This window comes from Epinephelus lanceolatus, chromosome 13, assembly GCF_041903045.1.
Source record: "Epinephelus lanceolatus isolate andai-2023 chromosome 13, ASM4190304v1, whole genome shotgun sequence".
NCBI classification, from domain to species: Eukaryota; Metazoa; Chordata; class Actinopteri; order Perciformes; family Serranidae; genus Epinephelus; species Epinephelus lanceolatus.
The window spans coordinates 2,468,893-2,485,917 of NC_135746.1; the positions used below are offsets into that span (position 1 = coordinate 2,468,893).

At 42.8% G+C, this 17,025-nt stretch overlaps 1 protein-coding gene and 1 long non-coding RNA gene across 2 annotated transcripts in view; one reads left to right on the forward strand and one right to left on the reverse strand.

Moving 5' to 3' along the window:
• Positions 1-17,025, reverse strand: part of LOC144466466 (uncharacterized) — a 160,937-nt gene that overhangs the window by 24,442 nt on the left and 119,470 nt on the right. The window lies entirely within an intron of this gene.
• The window catches only part of syndig1l (synapse differentiation inducing 1-like), a 79,163-nt gene continuing 74,709 nt past the window's right edge, over positions 12,572-17,025 (forward strand). Inside the window, exon 1 of the mRNA XM_033649379.2 lies at positions 12,572-12,711. The gene's annotated coding sequence lies outside the window, so the exon portion shown is untranslated. The remainder of the gene's footprint in view (positions 12,712-17,025) is intronic.

Here is a 17,025-nt window from a genome sequence, read left to right on the forward strand (position 1 = left end):
CCAAGCTTGCAGCTATTACCTTGAGACGACACTTTAGCCTGAGGGTCATAAATATATTCCAGTGAATTTACCATGACCTAAAGCAGATTCTGAGTCTATATAGGTTATTATACACGCTATCTATTTTGATATTTAAAACTTTCCTTACCCCAAAGTAACTCTTTGCAATGCAGATATTGCGGGGCGGCTAATTGAATACATCACAAAGATATTATGGTTGTCAGTGGTTTTTAAGTGCTCCCTGAGGTTCTTCTTTGTGTTTTGTCAGATTTTCAGGGAAATGTGCTCATTCACTTTCTTGGTGAGAGATAAGAACACTGACACCACCCTCGTGTCTATACTATACCACCCTTTTTCCATTCCACTGGATGCATGTCCGTTGCAGAATGGCTGTGCTGGTTATCCGCTGCGTGCTCCGCCTCACATCACTTGCAGAGATCCAAGGGGAGAGGAGGTAGCAACACAACTCCACCTAATGGAGGCTGATGGCGCCCCAGATTCAAACGTCCAAAAACACATAATTGAAACCACAAAATATCTCCATACTGCTCGTCCGTAGTGATCCAAGTGTCCTGAAGCCCCGACATAAAAAGTTGTTTGGAAAAACGTGCACACGTGAGCGCGGTGCCCAGAGAAGCAGTCAGAGCTACAGGCTACAATGAGGCTAAAAACAGAGTTCAAATGAGGTTTTTCCAAACAACTTTTTATGTCGGGGCTTCAGGACACTTGGATCACTACGGACGAGCAGTATGGAGATATTTTGTGGTTTCAATGATGTGTTTTTGGACGTTTGAATCTGGGGCGCCGTCAGCCTCCATTAGGTGGAGTTGTGTTGCTACCTCCTCTCCCCTTGGATCTCTGCAAGTGATGTGAGGACTCTAAAACTTCACCTGAGCCTCCCTCGGCATATGGGTGAGTAGATAATGGCTGAATTTACATTTTTGGGTGCACTATCCCTTTAATTTCTCCTCGTCCATGGTGTCAACGGGGTGAAATAACGTCTGGAAACCTCTGACCTGTTGACTTCAGGCCTGCCTCCACCCATTATGACGTTTTCAAGGTGTAGTGCAGGGAAATATGATCCGCTTCCTGCCCCGCACGATCTGCTCTGTGCTGAATTGCTGCGTTGTGCTCCGGCGTCCGGCAAAAATAGAAGTCCTGTGTATCTGTTGCGGAGGGCTCCGGAGCGCTGCAGCTGTGACGGAGCCGGAACGCAGCACAGCCGCAGCCGGTGGAAACACACACATTGCCTAGAATTGAAAGGTATTGGCTCCGCTGCCGTTCCAGAGCACAGACGCAACCAACAGGCATCTGGTGGAGTTTGGGGGTCAGTGTAGACGCGCCACTACGCCAAGCTGCACCAGAGATGGACCTTATCCAGAGTAGGTCAAAGAGCCGGACAGCCCGCCCCCAAGCAAGTAGCGGTGACGTCTTACCGACAAACAAGCCATGTGTGTTCTGAGACTCAACTCACCTCTGTCTGCAGGAGACCAGAGAGAAAGGCATTTTAAAAAGTCTCTGTGTGTTCAGCTCTCAGTACGTCTGTAGCTTCTAACTGAATCTCTGTGGTTTGGAGTTTAGTTTCTCTCCTGCGTCCTGTTTTTACTTCAGATATCTGCTTTATTTTACTGTTTCATTTTACGCTATCCGCCGTATTAGAAGTTGTGCGAAGTTACTGCTTGAAAACTCAACCTTTCCTTATTTGGTGCTTCACAATAAAAGTTTATATATAACAAAATAAAGGGGGACTTTTATTGATAAGAACTGGGATGAAATGTGTCATTACTTAATTTGTGGAACTGAAAGTGAAATTAAAAAACAGCCACAGTGAGTGAACTGCATGTAAAGTCAATGCAAAGACATGATTAGACGTGAAATCCTGCCAGGCTGCACTTTGGACATGATGGACGCAGCGCAAATTAAGCAGTGCAGATAAAGCGAGTAGCATGATTTCACTTCATACACTTATTCGTGAGAGTTGAAAAATCCAAACTCATTTGACCTGGTGACTTATACGCGCCGTGATATCCAATCAGCATTGAAATCCTCTGAGGACTTACTGGTGGAAGTTCATTCATCGATTCAGCAAGTTCATGCATGAATAACTCATATCATACATGAAGCGGGTCAACACAAAATATTCTAGCATTCAAACTTGCGTGAGCAATACATTGTGGAAAATTCCCATCCCGTTTGGTGTGAACACAACATTAGCCCTGTCACTGTGGGGGTGTGCCTTCGTCCTAGACACAGAGCTCCAGTCCTGCAGCAGCAGTCTCATGATAAACAGAGAGGGGAGCAGAGCGGATTAATACGCTGCACACGGCTCTACAATGATATGAAATTTTAACTATTTTAAATAGTCAAACTGCAGTAAAGTTGCTGTGATTGGACAAAACTGCAAGATTGTACACAATTCACAGAGACTGGCTGAACGTGCGTTAATTATTGTGATGAAAACATCATGAAATCCTGGAGGGATTTCCAGTCTTTAAACTAAGCTAACTAGCTGCTCACTCCAGCTCCATATATCACATATAGATGTAAATGTGGTATCAGTTCACATCTAACCCTCGGCAAGGAAGCAAAAACATTTTCCAAAAACTATTCCTAAAATGTCCTGTAATGTCCATCTATGCGTTGTCATTTGTTTATCCGGGGCCAGGTCGCGAGGGCAGCAGGCCAACCAAAGCACCCCAGACGTCCCTTTCCAGCTCCTCCTGGAGGACCCCAAGGAGTTCCCAGGCCAGATGAGATATGTAATCCCTCCAGTGTGTTCTGGGTCTGCCCCGGGGCCTCCTACCAGTGGGACGTGCCTGCAACACCTCTAACAGGAGGATCCTGATCAGATGCCTAAACCACCTCAACTGACCCCTTTCGATGCGAAAGAGCAGCGGCTCTACTCTGAGCTCCCTCTGGATGTCTGACTCCTATCTCTAAGGCTGAGCCCAGACACCCTACAAAGGAAACTCATTTTGGCCGCTTGTATCTGTGACCTCATTCTTGCAGTCACTACCCAGAGCTCATGACCATAGGTGAGGGTTGAGTATATTATTTACACCACAGAGAGGCAGCCACATTACAGTGTTTATATTCAATCCAGAAACCTGATGAGAAGCATAATCAATGTTTAGGTTGAAGAACAGATGGCAGTTCACACCAGCATCGCCAGCAGCACATGTCTCCTGTTGTGACTTAACTAAATTATGGCATATATAATACATCTGTGATTTAATAAGCTTTACGTGTCAACACAAATGTGTTTTGTGATGAAGAACTGAGGGAACATACACCGCACACACACATTAATTAATACATCCAGTGTAAACACTGCATAATGCATGATGATATATACACCGGTAATTACCATCCAGCACCTGTAAACATCACCATCATCTGGCTCAGCTGTACCAAGTTACGGCTTCTCAAAACTTTATTTTCACATCACTGCTCATTTGTATTCCCTGCCGCTCCTCCCTGTGAATGTCTGCTGAGAGGTAAGAGTGACTCTAGATGTTGTAACTCCGAGCACGACACTGTGGACGAGGCCGCTACCTTCTAAACTCATTTGGGAGGAGGTCTCTAAAGGTGACAGATGAAACCATGAGGGGAAAGCGATAAAAAAAAAAAGAAGAAGGTGGGAGGGGAGATCAAGGTGTTCATAGAGACGAGGTACCACCGGTCTTAAAGAATTCTCCCCATGCATCTGCCATTATCCCAGCGTGCCTGTCTCCTGTCTGGAAACAGACCTGTGAGCCGCTGAGCCCAGGGATATTAATTTGCAGCCCTAATGTTCTGTGGCAAAGGAATTGGAGTCATCTCAACACAAACAAATTGGATCTTGCAGCTCATCTGTGATGCAAGCCATGCCCGCAGGTACGCTGGCGAGCCGAATGACCCCTTCCGACAAGCAGAGGAGGATATGGCTAAATTCTCAGGCATGACAGCGGTGCAGTGGACAGGCTGGGTTCAAAATAAAAGGGGTGAAGCAGGGAAGAAAAGCTGTATGGTACTGTATATATGATTGATAGGTTTGTGATGAGTTTCTGAGTGCAGCTGGCCGGTGGATCTATTTGTCAGATATGATCAGTGATGAATCTTCCTACAGGCAAAATAGGAGACCTCCTAGGGCGCCACCTGAAGGGGAGGGGGTGGTGTCTTTATTTCTCTTTTTGATTTGAAAAAAATTCAAACATAGGGGAAGAAATGATCCAAAGACCTAATGCTGAAGGGGAAACACATTTAGTCCTGACTAGGGATGGGTATTGTTAGGATTTTATGTTTATGTTATTTTTCATTTCTAATGAGAGAAAATAAATCAATTTAAAAATAATAAATTCAGAACAGGATTATTGAATATTTTAAATATAAATACGTGTTGTTTCTAGAGCAGCAACAGTATTTTTTTCAAAAGCAAGGTCACTATATAAATAATATTTCAGTCAGGAACACTTTTATCAAAAAAAAAACCCCTTCCATTTGCAGTATTATATTTGGCGGTATGGCTCTGTTCTGGGGCCTCTTTGCTTTTCTTCAGGCGAGAAAGCCTCTTCCATGCACCTACATGGAAAGCCAAAGGCAGAGAGGCAAACCTCCCTGCCCTTCCATGTGCATACATGGAAAGCCTAAGGCAGGGAGAGCAGCAGCAAAGACCCCCAGGAACAGAACAAAGCAGCATCAATGACAAACAGAAATGAAATTGATAAGTCAGGCACTGGTAGACCAGCAGCTCCTGAGTTCAGCGAGTCTGGCTTTGTAGAGAACATAGCTAACTTTCACTTTCAGTTCAATTCTCCATCAGAACAGGCTGTCCCAGAAGTAGTGAGCATACAACTGGATAAATGGGACATGGATTATATTGCATGAGTTGGGTGAGAGTTTGTAAACGGACGTTTTGATATAGTTCAGTCAGGACCACTTACGTGAAAGAAAACTTTATTTCCATTTGCAGTATTATATTTGGCGTCCATTCTGGGGCCTCTCTGCCTTTCCTAGGTCTAGGCAGAAAGCCTCTTCCATGCGCCCATGTGGAAAGCCTAAGGCAGAGAGAGCAAAACTCTCTGCCCTTCCATGTGCCTACACAGAAAGCCTGAGGCAGGGAGAGAGAGCAGCAGCAAAGACCCCCGAGAACAGAACAGAGCAGCATCAATGACAAACAGAAATGACATTGATAAGTCAGACACAGCATGAAAAGGAGGAGCTGGGGTGGAGGCAGGTTGCAAAGCAGCTTGCAGAGGAAGCAGCAACAGTAGGCAGGTCAGAGCGGTTTAAACAGGGCGCCCCCTGAATGAGATTTGCCAATTGGTTGCATAGAAAGGAATCATGTGATCTATCAGCTGACTCCCTTCATCAATCAGCTGCTCCATCAGGTGACTGGGCTGTTTGATTTCAGCTGATGGCGCCCGCTGTGACTTCCTTACGCCACTGGGGACACACAACATAAAACTACAGCGTCAGACGCTCACAGGCAGCCTGACGTTGACCAATGGCCAAACGTTGGCTGGCTGTGTCAGGGCCGTAAGAGGAATGAAAAGCCAAAAGCCATCTGGGCTGTAATACCAGACAAAGTAAACAGAAGAAGATGAAATTTGCAAATTCTGTTTGTTACTTATTAGTAATGTTTGTTTGCTAAGTTACGTTGTTTCATTGTGCAGATTTCTCATTATCTCTTGTTCTTGTTTGCAACAAATACAGTAAATATAAAAGATTCGTGGGATGAGATGCCAAATTTGTTAGGCCCCGCAGTGGATATGATTGCAGTGATACTGAGTTAGAGAAAAAAATAATACTAGATGACAATATGGGGAAAAAAAACCCTGAAATTCTGAGAGAGTGAGAAATAAATAACAGACACTGCAGGGTAAGACCAGAGGGTGGTTTGGGAGAAAATGTTGAAATGGAGGTGCGATCAGTGCTTCAGAACACTCAGGCTATTACACAGCCTGTCAGAGCCACCTCCCCATGTGCTTGCCCTCTTTTCACTCCCCCATTGTCCATCCCTTGGTCAAACCTCGGCAATGATCAGAGCAGCTACAAGACTACATTTGATCTTCTCACTTTCTGGCTATTTGTTGACCTTTCTCCCCCCTCGTCTTGCTCCGTAGCGTGCACGTTCAAATGCCACAATATATAACACATGAAAGGCAGGACGTGTGAATCCCTCGCTGCAAAAGTGGGAGCATTTTCTCTAAAGATCAAAATGCCACGATCGTGGTCAGGACTCCACTTACGTACTGTTAAAGAAGATTTAGATCCCAGATAATGATATAGGATTTCAGACCTGGTGCAAGGCTACCTTTGAAGTTCACCCACTTAAAGAGCTACTTGAGCTACGCATTAACCCCGTAGAGGCTGTCGAGAACTTTAAGTAACGACCTTCATTTAACAGCAGCAACATAAACCACACCTATTTCAGAGTTATGGCCCATAAATCAGAAAGTATTTATAATCCAACATATATATGTTAATGGTCAATAATGTAACGTCTGCATTGAATGAGATCGCTGCTGTTATTTTTTATAACCACATTTCTCAATATAAGAACCACCAGTGAAAATGACACCAAAATGATGGGGCACAGTCCTTCAGCACAGCAGCCGCAATCTGCCGCTGCTCTTCAGTTTTCATTTCCACACAGCGTTAATAGAGCTCCCTATCACTCCAGAGTCTGCGGAGATATTTGTTGAATTTCTTCTCTTCACTCACACTCTCACGTCTCATAATGTCTTGCCTTCTTTGAACTCCAAAACACGGCTGAAAACATCGTGTGCGCGCAGAAACAGCAAAGCATGTGCACACAGAACATGGAGTCTGACACCATTTGGGTTTGTCAGATCAAAAAAGAAGAGCTGTTTTTTCCAACCCTTACATCCTACAGTGTGTGTGTGTGTGTGTGTGTGTGTGTGTTTATTCTTTTTTTTTTTTTACCATACCAACAACAAGACATTCAACAAAAGAGGACAGTCGGCCACATACAGAAAACAATGATGCATATATTATTGAATAACGACTCTATCACATACATTTTCAAATTAATAATGTTATTAATATCTGTTAGAAGAGGCAGGAAGAGATGAATGATCAGGCATCAGCTCCACCTGCAGGGAGGCTGAAATATTTAATAAATGATTTACAAGTCTCTGATTAGTCCTTATAGGTTTTCCAATAGAGATCATCAGTGATGTCCAGTTCGCCAGAGATATCTTTTTGTTTCTTTTTTAGCTTTCTGTGTAAGTAATATGATTTCTTTAGTAAAGTTAGTGAGAGTAAAATGTATATCCTCGCATGTTTTAAGCTTGCTGAGGTCTGACAAGGTGCAGGGTGAGGTCAGGGGGCCACTCTGACCAATAATGATGGGTAGGGGTGATTTTTGTCCATAATGAGATGCAGGGTGACACTTCCATAACAGTCAGGTGCAGTTTTTCTTTCTTTCTCAACACATTGAGCTCTGCAGTGTTCCTACAAGAGCAGAAGATGATCGTTTTAATCTAAGATTGACTACAGAAGCAACCAATTTGCCAGAACAAGTGTTGGCATTAATATGTGTTTGGTGCGAGGTTTGTATGACCTTTAATATATTTGTTTTAAAATGTCAAATAAATCCAGTCAAAATGTTTCTGTAAACTACAGATATGTTTACGCTGTTGGCAATGTGTGGTTATGTTTAGGCAAAAAAAGATAACACTTGGTGTTGGTTGGGAAAAGACACCTACGTTTGGTGGCACAAAAGATGTTGGAAAGCAAAGATGGGTCCCAGGATCAATGGTGCAAACATCACTGGGAGTTGCTGGGAAGATTAGGTGAGAATACCTGTTATCAGTGGAAATTGCTGTGAGGGGTTGGTAAAAACACCTGGGTATGGTGGCTACAACACTGCTGGAAACACGGCAATGCCTTGATAAAATACAACCACTTTTTGTGGCACTTTCCCGACAGGAAATACAGTGGTGTTTCAGTACGAAAAAAAAAAAAGCTTTTCACACTATCCCTGCTGAAGACACAACAGCTGGTTGCTAGAAAACACGTTTGGTGGCTCCAGTGGTGGCAGACGATTTTTACTGGAGGTGCTGGGGGGGGGGGGGGGGGGGGGGCTTGACTAATAATTGGAGGTGCTAAGGAGTAGTGGATATAGCCGACCAATATAAACATGCAGAGTCCAAATCAACAAAAAAAAATCATGCACACTGTGGAATTAGAGGGACCACACAGTGTGGCTGATCACAGACACTGTCCTTGGCCCTGAAAGAGCTCACACTAACACAACACAACAACACTGTCGACTATGCCAGAGTAGAATAAAAACTAATCCCTGTACTGCGCCTATGGCAGGCTAATACGTTGTTACTCACCACTAGACGTCTTTACAGAAGAACGATGCGTCTGTTAAGGCATCAGTGATTTTATCTGCATCCAGATCTTTGGTCCTCCTGCTGTTTGGTTGAACTGATTGATCCTCTATCGCACGAGGTCGCCTAGGGACCATGAACCGCTCCATTTTTTCATCAAAGCACCTGCCACACTGTTTCCACAATCACTTCAAGCTGGTGGGGGGTCAAGTGCTGCTGGAGCAGGACCTACCGTAAATAATGTATTATCAGGCACCTGATAATACATTATTTATGGTGCTTTCGCTAATTGCCTATTAATAAATTGACCACCAGATAATGTCACACATTTGAATAAAAACAATTTTATTCAGTGACTTGAAAAAATGAAATTTTGTTTGAGCATTTCTTGGGGGTGCTACGGGGTGCTATGGGCTCCCCCCCCAGCGCCACCTATGGGTGGCTCAAAAGTTGCTGGAAATGCAGCGATGACTCGTTAAATCACAACTGGTTTTGTTGTTTGTTGGTCTCGAACACCAAGCAAAGCTGACACGCTGACTACAAAGTCAGTTTACACAAGGCATCTTATAGAAGCAGCACTATGAGCTGACTGCGTATCTGATTTATCCTCAAAAGTTCAACTGCAATGTTGAAATGTCAACATGCCTGGCATTAATGCTGAAAGTTTGACTTCATTCTGAACCCAGTCTCATTGAATTCCTCAAAATTGGGCGCTTGGCAGCGACTTCCAGTGTCAGACACTGACAGAAAAAGCTGTCCTTTCACATCGGCATGATATGCAGCTGCTGGAGGAAACACGGCGGGACAACAGTGAAAGTTAACATGGCAGAATTCCATGGGTGGGTGGGTGAGACGGGTGGTGGATGGGTCCAACAACCACTGACTGAATAAAGAAACAATAAAAAAACAACAACTTTGCAGTTAAAATCCAGCTGAAATCATGTGTTCAGTAAACCATCTTTCTGTTACTGGAAATAGAGCCCTGAAGCAATGGCATTATTATCTATTTCATTATCTATGACATCACCTTTATCCATCTTAGCCCCGCCCACTTCAGAGCAGTATGAACAGAAACACAAAAACAGAATCTGTCATGTAAAATAAAGAAAACTTTGTCAGAAACTGATCATGCAGGAACCTCGTGGCTTATAAAGAGAAGCTGATTCGAGAAATACCTCTTCGGGTGCTTTATTCATTTCCGCTCTGCAGGTCTATTTTTAAAACTGAAGAAAGCTAAAGTGACTAATTCGTGTGCCAAAAAAAGGCCGGGGAGTTCTTTCTCTCTGACATTAGTCCTGTCCACTTGAACTAATGGACTCACAACAGACCTCACTGGTCCTCTCACAGTAAATGAAGTGGCTGTTTAAGAAATGTGCTGCTGTTTGACCTGAAGGAGAATCCACAAATACCCAATCACAAACTTGCTCGCATTTGGTGTTTGTTTATACTTTATTATCACTTTAGTCCAGTCAGTCTAACTCACAAATGGGTCCAACCTGAGAGAAACTGCAACAGTAATGTTTCATAGTTTATATTGGTCCTAATACCCTCCTGCATCCTCCTGCATCGTATATTAAAAGCAAACCTGTGTGGATTTAGTGGAACATGTTCTTTTACAAGGTCAAAAGCAACAACATTTTACAGTGACATGGTCTGGGTAAAATGATGTTAATATTAGAGGGTCTATGTGCACATCTTCAACATATTTGGTGCCTTTTCCTGAGATTTTGGGGAAAATCTTTTCAGTAAAGCACTTTTTAAGAGGATATTCTGATGTGTTGTAACTGTATTTGGGGCACTACGACCCAACAACCATTTGTTTTTGGCAAATTTTCCACTTAGAGTTTGTGCCACACTGCTCCTGTCATGACATCTAAACTGGGTATAAATTATTCTGTATATATTTAGTGTCTATAACGACATCATTCTTTGTAAGTCTGAGAGTTAAGTAGGGGACTGTAGTGCAGGGGAGGTGAAGGGTTGGGTTTACACGGAGATACAGAGTGAGCGGACTGGTTCTATTAACAGCTATTCTGCTCTACTCTATCCTGTTCTATTCACCTATTATATCAGCATCTTTACTCTTATTGTCTTCATTCACGTAAAACAATTTATTTAAATTTAAGAAAAATGCAAAGGCAATATGAAATGCTGTGCCTCGTGGTGATGTACCAGAAAAAGACATCTTGTACATCTCAGATGGGACAGGAAACACAAAGGAAACTGTCATACTGATCATGTCTTATTGGTCCAGTCCATGGGCCCAGGTCAGAATATTCACCAGCTGGTACAACCCAAGGTGGCAGATTCTAGTTTAGCATTATTAACACTTTATCTAGATGATATTTCAACATAATAACCCAAATGGCAGCTTAGTCACAGAGATAAACCTTCAATGGCACCAACAGTTAAACCAAAGAATGAACTAGAAAAGTACTCAGAGAGTGCAGACCTCTGCCAAGTAGGTGATATTCCCTCCCCCTCTGCATCAGCTTTTGCAGCCTGCATCACAATCAGGTTATTTGCATCACTATCATTATTAGGTTATATATGCCGTCACCATGGAGACACTGTGGTATATTTATTTTTCGTTTTTATTTTGTACCAACACAGAATATAATATGTTTCTTTGTATTTTTCACTTTCTTTTTTCCAACACAGAACATCAATTTCAACTTTAGAATTACAACATTTAGCAAGTAGAACAAGACGTGCTTTCCCGCCACCAGATGGCGCTATTTTCACCGTCTTAATTGCTGCTGAGGCTGTCAGACCATAGACTTTATTTACTATTTTATCCACTTTGCTTCAACCGATCACCACCAAAATTTTATCATCTGTTCCTTGTCCCATTATCCACCTTTCCTGAAAATGTCAAAATCCGTTCATAACTGTTTGAGTTATTTTGCAGACAAACAAACAAACAGACAAACAAACAGACCAACACTGGTGTAAACATAACCTCCTTGGCGGAGGTAAAAAGCCAAGGCATGTTTCAAGTTTGGTCTCATTCAAGATGTCAGTCTGAGTGCTGATATGCATCATGTTTTTCATAGACTAACAAATTTATATGTGCAGTAAACTGAATGATAATCTGCTTTATAACCTAATTTTACCGAATTTGCCAGGATTTTAAGCGGCACAGTGGTGCAGTGGTGCAGTGGTTAGCGCTGTTGCCTCACAGCACGAGGGTTCCTGGTTCAAGCCCTTCTGTGTGGAGTTTGCATGTTCTCCCTGTGTCAGCGTGGGTTTCCTCCAGGTGCTCCAGCTTCCTCCCACAGTCCAAAGACATGCAGGTTAACTGGTGACTCTAAATTGTCCGTAGGTGTGAATGTATGTGTGAATGTGTATGTGTCTCTATGTGTCAGTCCTGTGATAGTCTGGTGACCTGTCCAAAAAATGAGTGTCTGGATTTAAAAAAAAGAGATCATTTGGGTTGCAGATACCCCCTAATTGCACATATATATTCAAAACAAGTCACATCTGATGGTTATATATAAAAAACATCCCAAAAAACAAATGTTCAGAATATAAATTATATGAAAATATCATGTTCAGATGCATATTGGCTCCACATTTTGAACCCTGATCCACTGAGTATATAACAGCATACTCTCAATCTGTCATTTGGAAGTCCCGAGAGATGACAAAAAACTTGGAATGATTACTATTGGAATTGTCCCTGAGTCAAAGCACAGACTGACTGCACTACTTGGACAACACTTAGCTCACAGGCTTCCCACCTGCTTCCAAACTACTGTGTCTGACATTATCTATCATTATAATTGTCTAAGGTGTTGCGTCCTGGTGACGCTTTGCAGAAAAAAAAAAACATCCGCCCTAAGAGGACATTAAGCACCTTCACACAGTGGAAGTACTCAGTGAAAGTGAGCGCATGCATGCAGAGAGGGTGGACGCTGTTTTCCGTCTGTGCGCGCATCGCAAAGCGCATCGGACTCTCCTCCTCTCTCCAGCCGCGCCTGCCTCTCTGAACTGAACCTCCCCGCGCCAGGAGGACTCATCTCTCTTCCTCCCTTCCTCACACACACAGAAGCTGTTTTAACTTTCAGAAGGCGACAACATCTCAGTGTGCTCTCAAGGTAAACGCTTTGTTGTGGAGGGAGACCTTCGTATTTATAGAGGAGAGAGATTACGAGACTGTGACGGCGCGGCGGGTTTTTCTCCTCTCTTTGCCGAGCGGAGACCTGTTCAGCCCGAAATGATTGGCTGTTTCTTCCAATGAGAAAGTCTGAGAAATGTGTTTTTCCCCGGGCGACACCGTCAGCATCCCAGCCAGAATGTACGGGCGGAAACAAGCGAGCGTTTGCATCCTCCAAACAATATTTGGATTGTCCAGAACTCAAAGGTAAGAGGATGAAATCATCAATTAAGGGCTGATATCTGAGTTTGATTTTAACAGCGCGCCTTGTGCTGCGTTTTAAAGCTGCAAAACGCGTAATTATAATTATCTAATGATTGCCAAAAATGTGTTTATACATTTACGCACACCTTTAATAGAAAGAAGTGAAGTGTCGCATCGCAGTCTGTGTGTGTGTGTGTGTGTGTGTGTGTGTGTGTGTGTGTGTGTGTGTGCTGTGATGGAGGATGTTGTTGATAAAGAACTCACACAGTTCCCACCTGCGACTGCTGGAGCATAAATCCAATCCTCTTGTCTTTGTGTGTTGTGATGGGAGATATGCTTCTGGCATGAAGTCATCAAGTCACTCTGTGGGCTCTGTGCCGTCAAAGTGCCCTTTTTCTGTGTGGGGATTGGTCAGAGGGACACTTGGCCGGGGACACAGAGTGCATCCAAGAATATGTTTAAGACAGGCAAGAAAAAAACAAGCAGGAGCTGAGAAGGAGTGGTTCAGTGTCTACATCAGTTTTTAAAATGCAATGCTGTAAGTTGCTTTTTAAGGCGATAACAGGGATAAATGTTGCAGCCAGGGTGAAGCAGCTTGTGGGAAATAAAGAGGCATGCAGCAGGGAGCTGATGCCCTCTCTGTCTTATAAACACAAACACACACACTGCTAATAATCCACACCGTCTCCCTCTGATCTACCCCAGGTGCCTGCAACAATTGGGACGGCACAAGTGATGTCAGGTCTGATCGCTGTTTGAAATGCGGTCCTAATAGATTGGAAACCCTCAGCCAGAGAGGAGCTGGTTTTCCACTCAGCTTCAGGTGGATTTTCTTGAAAAAATCAGAAAAGCTTTTCAGCCTCACTCCACGACACATTTGTTTCACCGTGTTGTCTGATCTCAAGTGTTTTGTTTGTTGCTGTCAGTGGAATAAGCTGTGGAGCTCTATCTATCCGTCCATCTGCAGAGCTGCAACGATTAATCAATCAGTCCTCAACGATTAAATGAATCGCCACTAATTTGATATTGATTAATCCGGCTGAGGAAAAGAAGTCAAAATCGTCTCATTCTCTTCTGTGGATATTTTCTGGTTTCTTTACTCCTTTAGACCGCTGTTTGTGTCCTCTGTGAAACCAAAAGTCAATGCAGTTATGTGACTTTAGACTTTACGAACTACGCAAAGTTCGTACATTTATGTCACTTCCGTCCTGTACATTGTTATTTTAACCAAAACCACGATATTTTACTAAACTTAACCAAGCATTGTTTTGTTCTCTAACCCTAACCAAGTGTTTTTCTTTCCCCAAACCGAACCAAGCTGCGAAGGCTTCACAACAAAGACTTTGCATTGGACTATTTTTTCATGTTGCCGTCGTGTAATTTAACACATTTCGTGCCCACCACCATGTAATGCCTTTTAAAGAAGTCATGTGTGTTTCTGTGAGACTGTGGTGCAGGATCAGTGTGTTATATAGTTGGCACGTATAGTTCAGTAGAAGGAAAATAGTTCCTACATGAAACTACTCACAACAAGGTCTGTGGATTATCTTGAGTAACCAGGTCATGATTTCTGGAAAGAGACATTGATGTTGAGTTTTTTAAGCGTATTTTCTTTGACCAGGGGCGTCATAGTGGGGTGGGGGACTGATCATCCATGGCCCCAATGGGAGGTGGAGCTTATGAAAAGTCTGGAGTGAAAAGTTTGGTTTCGTAGTGAGTAATAGGTACGGGTCGATACAGCATAGTATCGCAGTATTTCTTCGTGGCGATATGGTTTCATCACACACTGCCAAGTGTTGATTTTATCATGTAAATTATTTGTAAGCTAAATATGTCATTCCACTCAGCAGATATTAATTGTATTTACTTCGTATGTACACTGGGTGGTGCTGCATTGATATTTTGTGCATTAGCGTATAAAGGTAGGAACAATGTTGTCGCCATCAGGGCAAAAGGTTTGCGACCGCTGTGGCGCGGGACAATGTGCAACGTGCTGAAAGCTGTGTATTCGGTTTGGATGAAAGATGAAGAAATGGACATTCATCCAACATGTGTTTGTGGTACGAATAAACACGGTGATTGTTTGGCAACTGGAAGCTGCAGGTTATTGTCCAAACTCAACACAACCGATGAAGCCGCGGCGTCAACTGTGTAAAGTGCGTCAGCCAGGTCAGGCCAGGTGAAACATCCATGTAGCTGCAAGTAATAGGCTTAGCTGCTATATTATTCAGACAAATACAAATTAAACTTTAAGTAGCCTAATAGAATAATATGATCATTGCTTTTTCAGTCCATTACATACACTTTGTTGTGGCAAACAATCAAGTGAGATAAGCAGACTGAAAACTTTATCTTATTAGATAAAACAGATGGTGACAAATGTTTCCTGTGGGGACAAAATTTACAGTTGAAAAAGGGCAATAAATCACAATATATTTTATCGCAATACTCAGCATATTGCAACATATTTAAAATCACAGTAATACTGAATTGTGACTTAAGTATCATGATAATATTGTATCGTAGATTCTCTGGTGATTCCTGCCCCTGGTAATTAGTGCCTTAAATAAATTAAAACTGGCTGAATGAATTGGTTGAAAGACTGAATTTTGTATAAAAAATAGTGGAAGCTCTCTGAGGCCCCTCTCACCCATTAAACGTGCAAAATGGTTTAGTCTGTTTAGTCTAAAAGCAGCTAGCAGCGTGTGAGTGACTGCGTATGCTGCTGGAGAACCAATGTACACTTGCAAGACAAAGGGAAATCAAATCAGGGTAAAAAATAAAAGAAAAAGACAGGACATAAATGGGAGAGAAAGAAAACTGACCATGCCAAAAAAAAATAAAATAAATAAGAGCAAGAGACATGGATCAAGAGAGGAAGGGCAATGTAGGGTCCAGAATTTGGTTCTACGCCCCTGTCTGTGACAGTAGACTGAATATCTGAATACATCTGAGGACGTCACTTTGGGCTTTGAGAAACACTGATCAACATTTTTCACCTAACATTTTATAGACGAAATAACTAATCAATTAATTGACCAACAGATTAATTGACAATGAAAATAATCATCGGCATCTAGTATCTATCTGATAAGTAAGAATGAATGAATTGGTTGAAAGACAGAACTTTGTATAAAAAAATAGAGGATGTTCTCTGAGGCCACTCTCACCCCTTAAAGGTGCAAAATGGTTCAGTCCATTCAGTCTAAAAGCAGCTAGAGCTGTGTGAGTGACTGCGTATGCTGCTGGAGAACCAGCGAACAACTTCTTCGCAAGAGAAAGGGAAAATGGGTGGGTTTGAAAAAAAGAAAAAGAAAGCAGACTATGCCAAAACAGAAAAATGAAGAAGGTGCTTGAGAGAGAGAGAGAGAGAGAGAGAGAGAGAGAGAGGAAGGCGGGGGGCCCACAGAGGCTGCTTATGTGTAGGGTCCAGAATTTGGTGCTACGCCCCTGCCTGTGACAGTGAACTGGATATCTTTGGGAGGTGGACAAAATAAGATGTTAAAATACGTAATCTTGGGCTTTGAGAAACACTGATAGACGATTTTCCACCATTTCCTGACATTTTATAGACCAAACAACTAATCGATTAATCAAGAATATAACCAACAGATTAATCAACAAGCATCTATCTATCTATCTATCTATGGTTTCAGAAATTAATGTAGGAGACAAACACAGTCGAGCCATCAGCTCCTGGAGACGGTGATCAAATGATCAATAGGCAATGAGGACAACTTATCCAGAGCCTGCCTCTCACCAACAACAAATCACTCTAGCAACAGTCTACGTGACTGCTATTGACAGCAGACGCCCCATTGAATTATTCAAACACGTGGAGATTTTCATTGGAGGATTTACACATCAAGGAACACTTTAAACCGTCTGACGGAGGTGTGGAAAACACTAAGCCATGTGATAAAAGTGCAGGCTACGCGAGGAGGAGACGAGGGTCCAGAGCGAGTCCTGACTCCGCGTGTGTGCAGAAGGCTCCTCGCTAAGGGTTTAATGTTTTATCAGCTCCACAGATAGACGTGCAGACGGTGGGGACCGACTATCAGCAGCGGCTGCTGACACAGGAATAGGATTGAGATTAATTTGAAGTGGATTATGACATTTTTTACACAGTCTCCTTTGATGATAATAGTTCATAAAGGGATCAGTCAACACGGTTATAAGCCCATTACTCACTTCATCCCTTTCTGGTGCTTAATCTGTCAGTGGACTTTCATGTGCCGCGGCCAGGGGGTAAGGTTCACATGACAAATGTGCTCCGGGATGCATTTGCATTTTCCGCAATGAGCTCTCATGCATTAT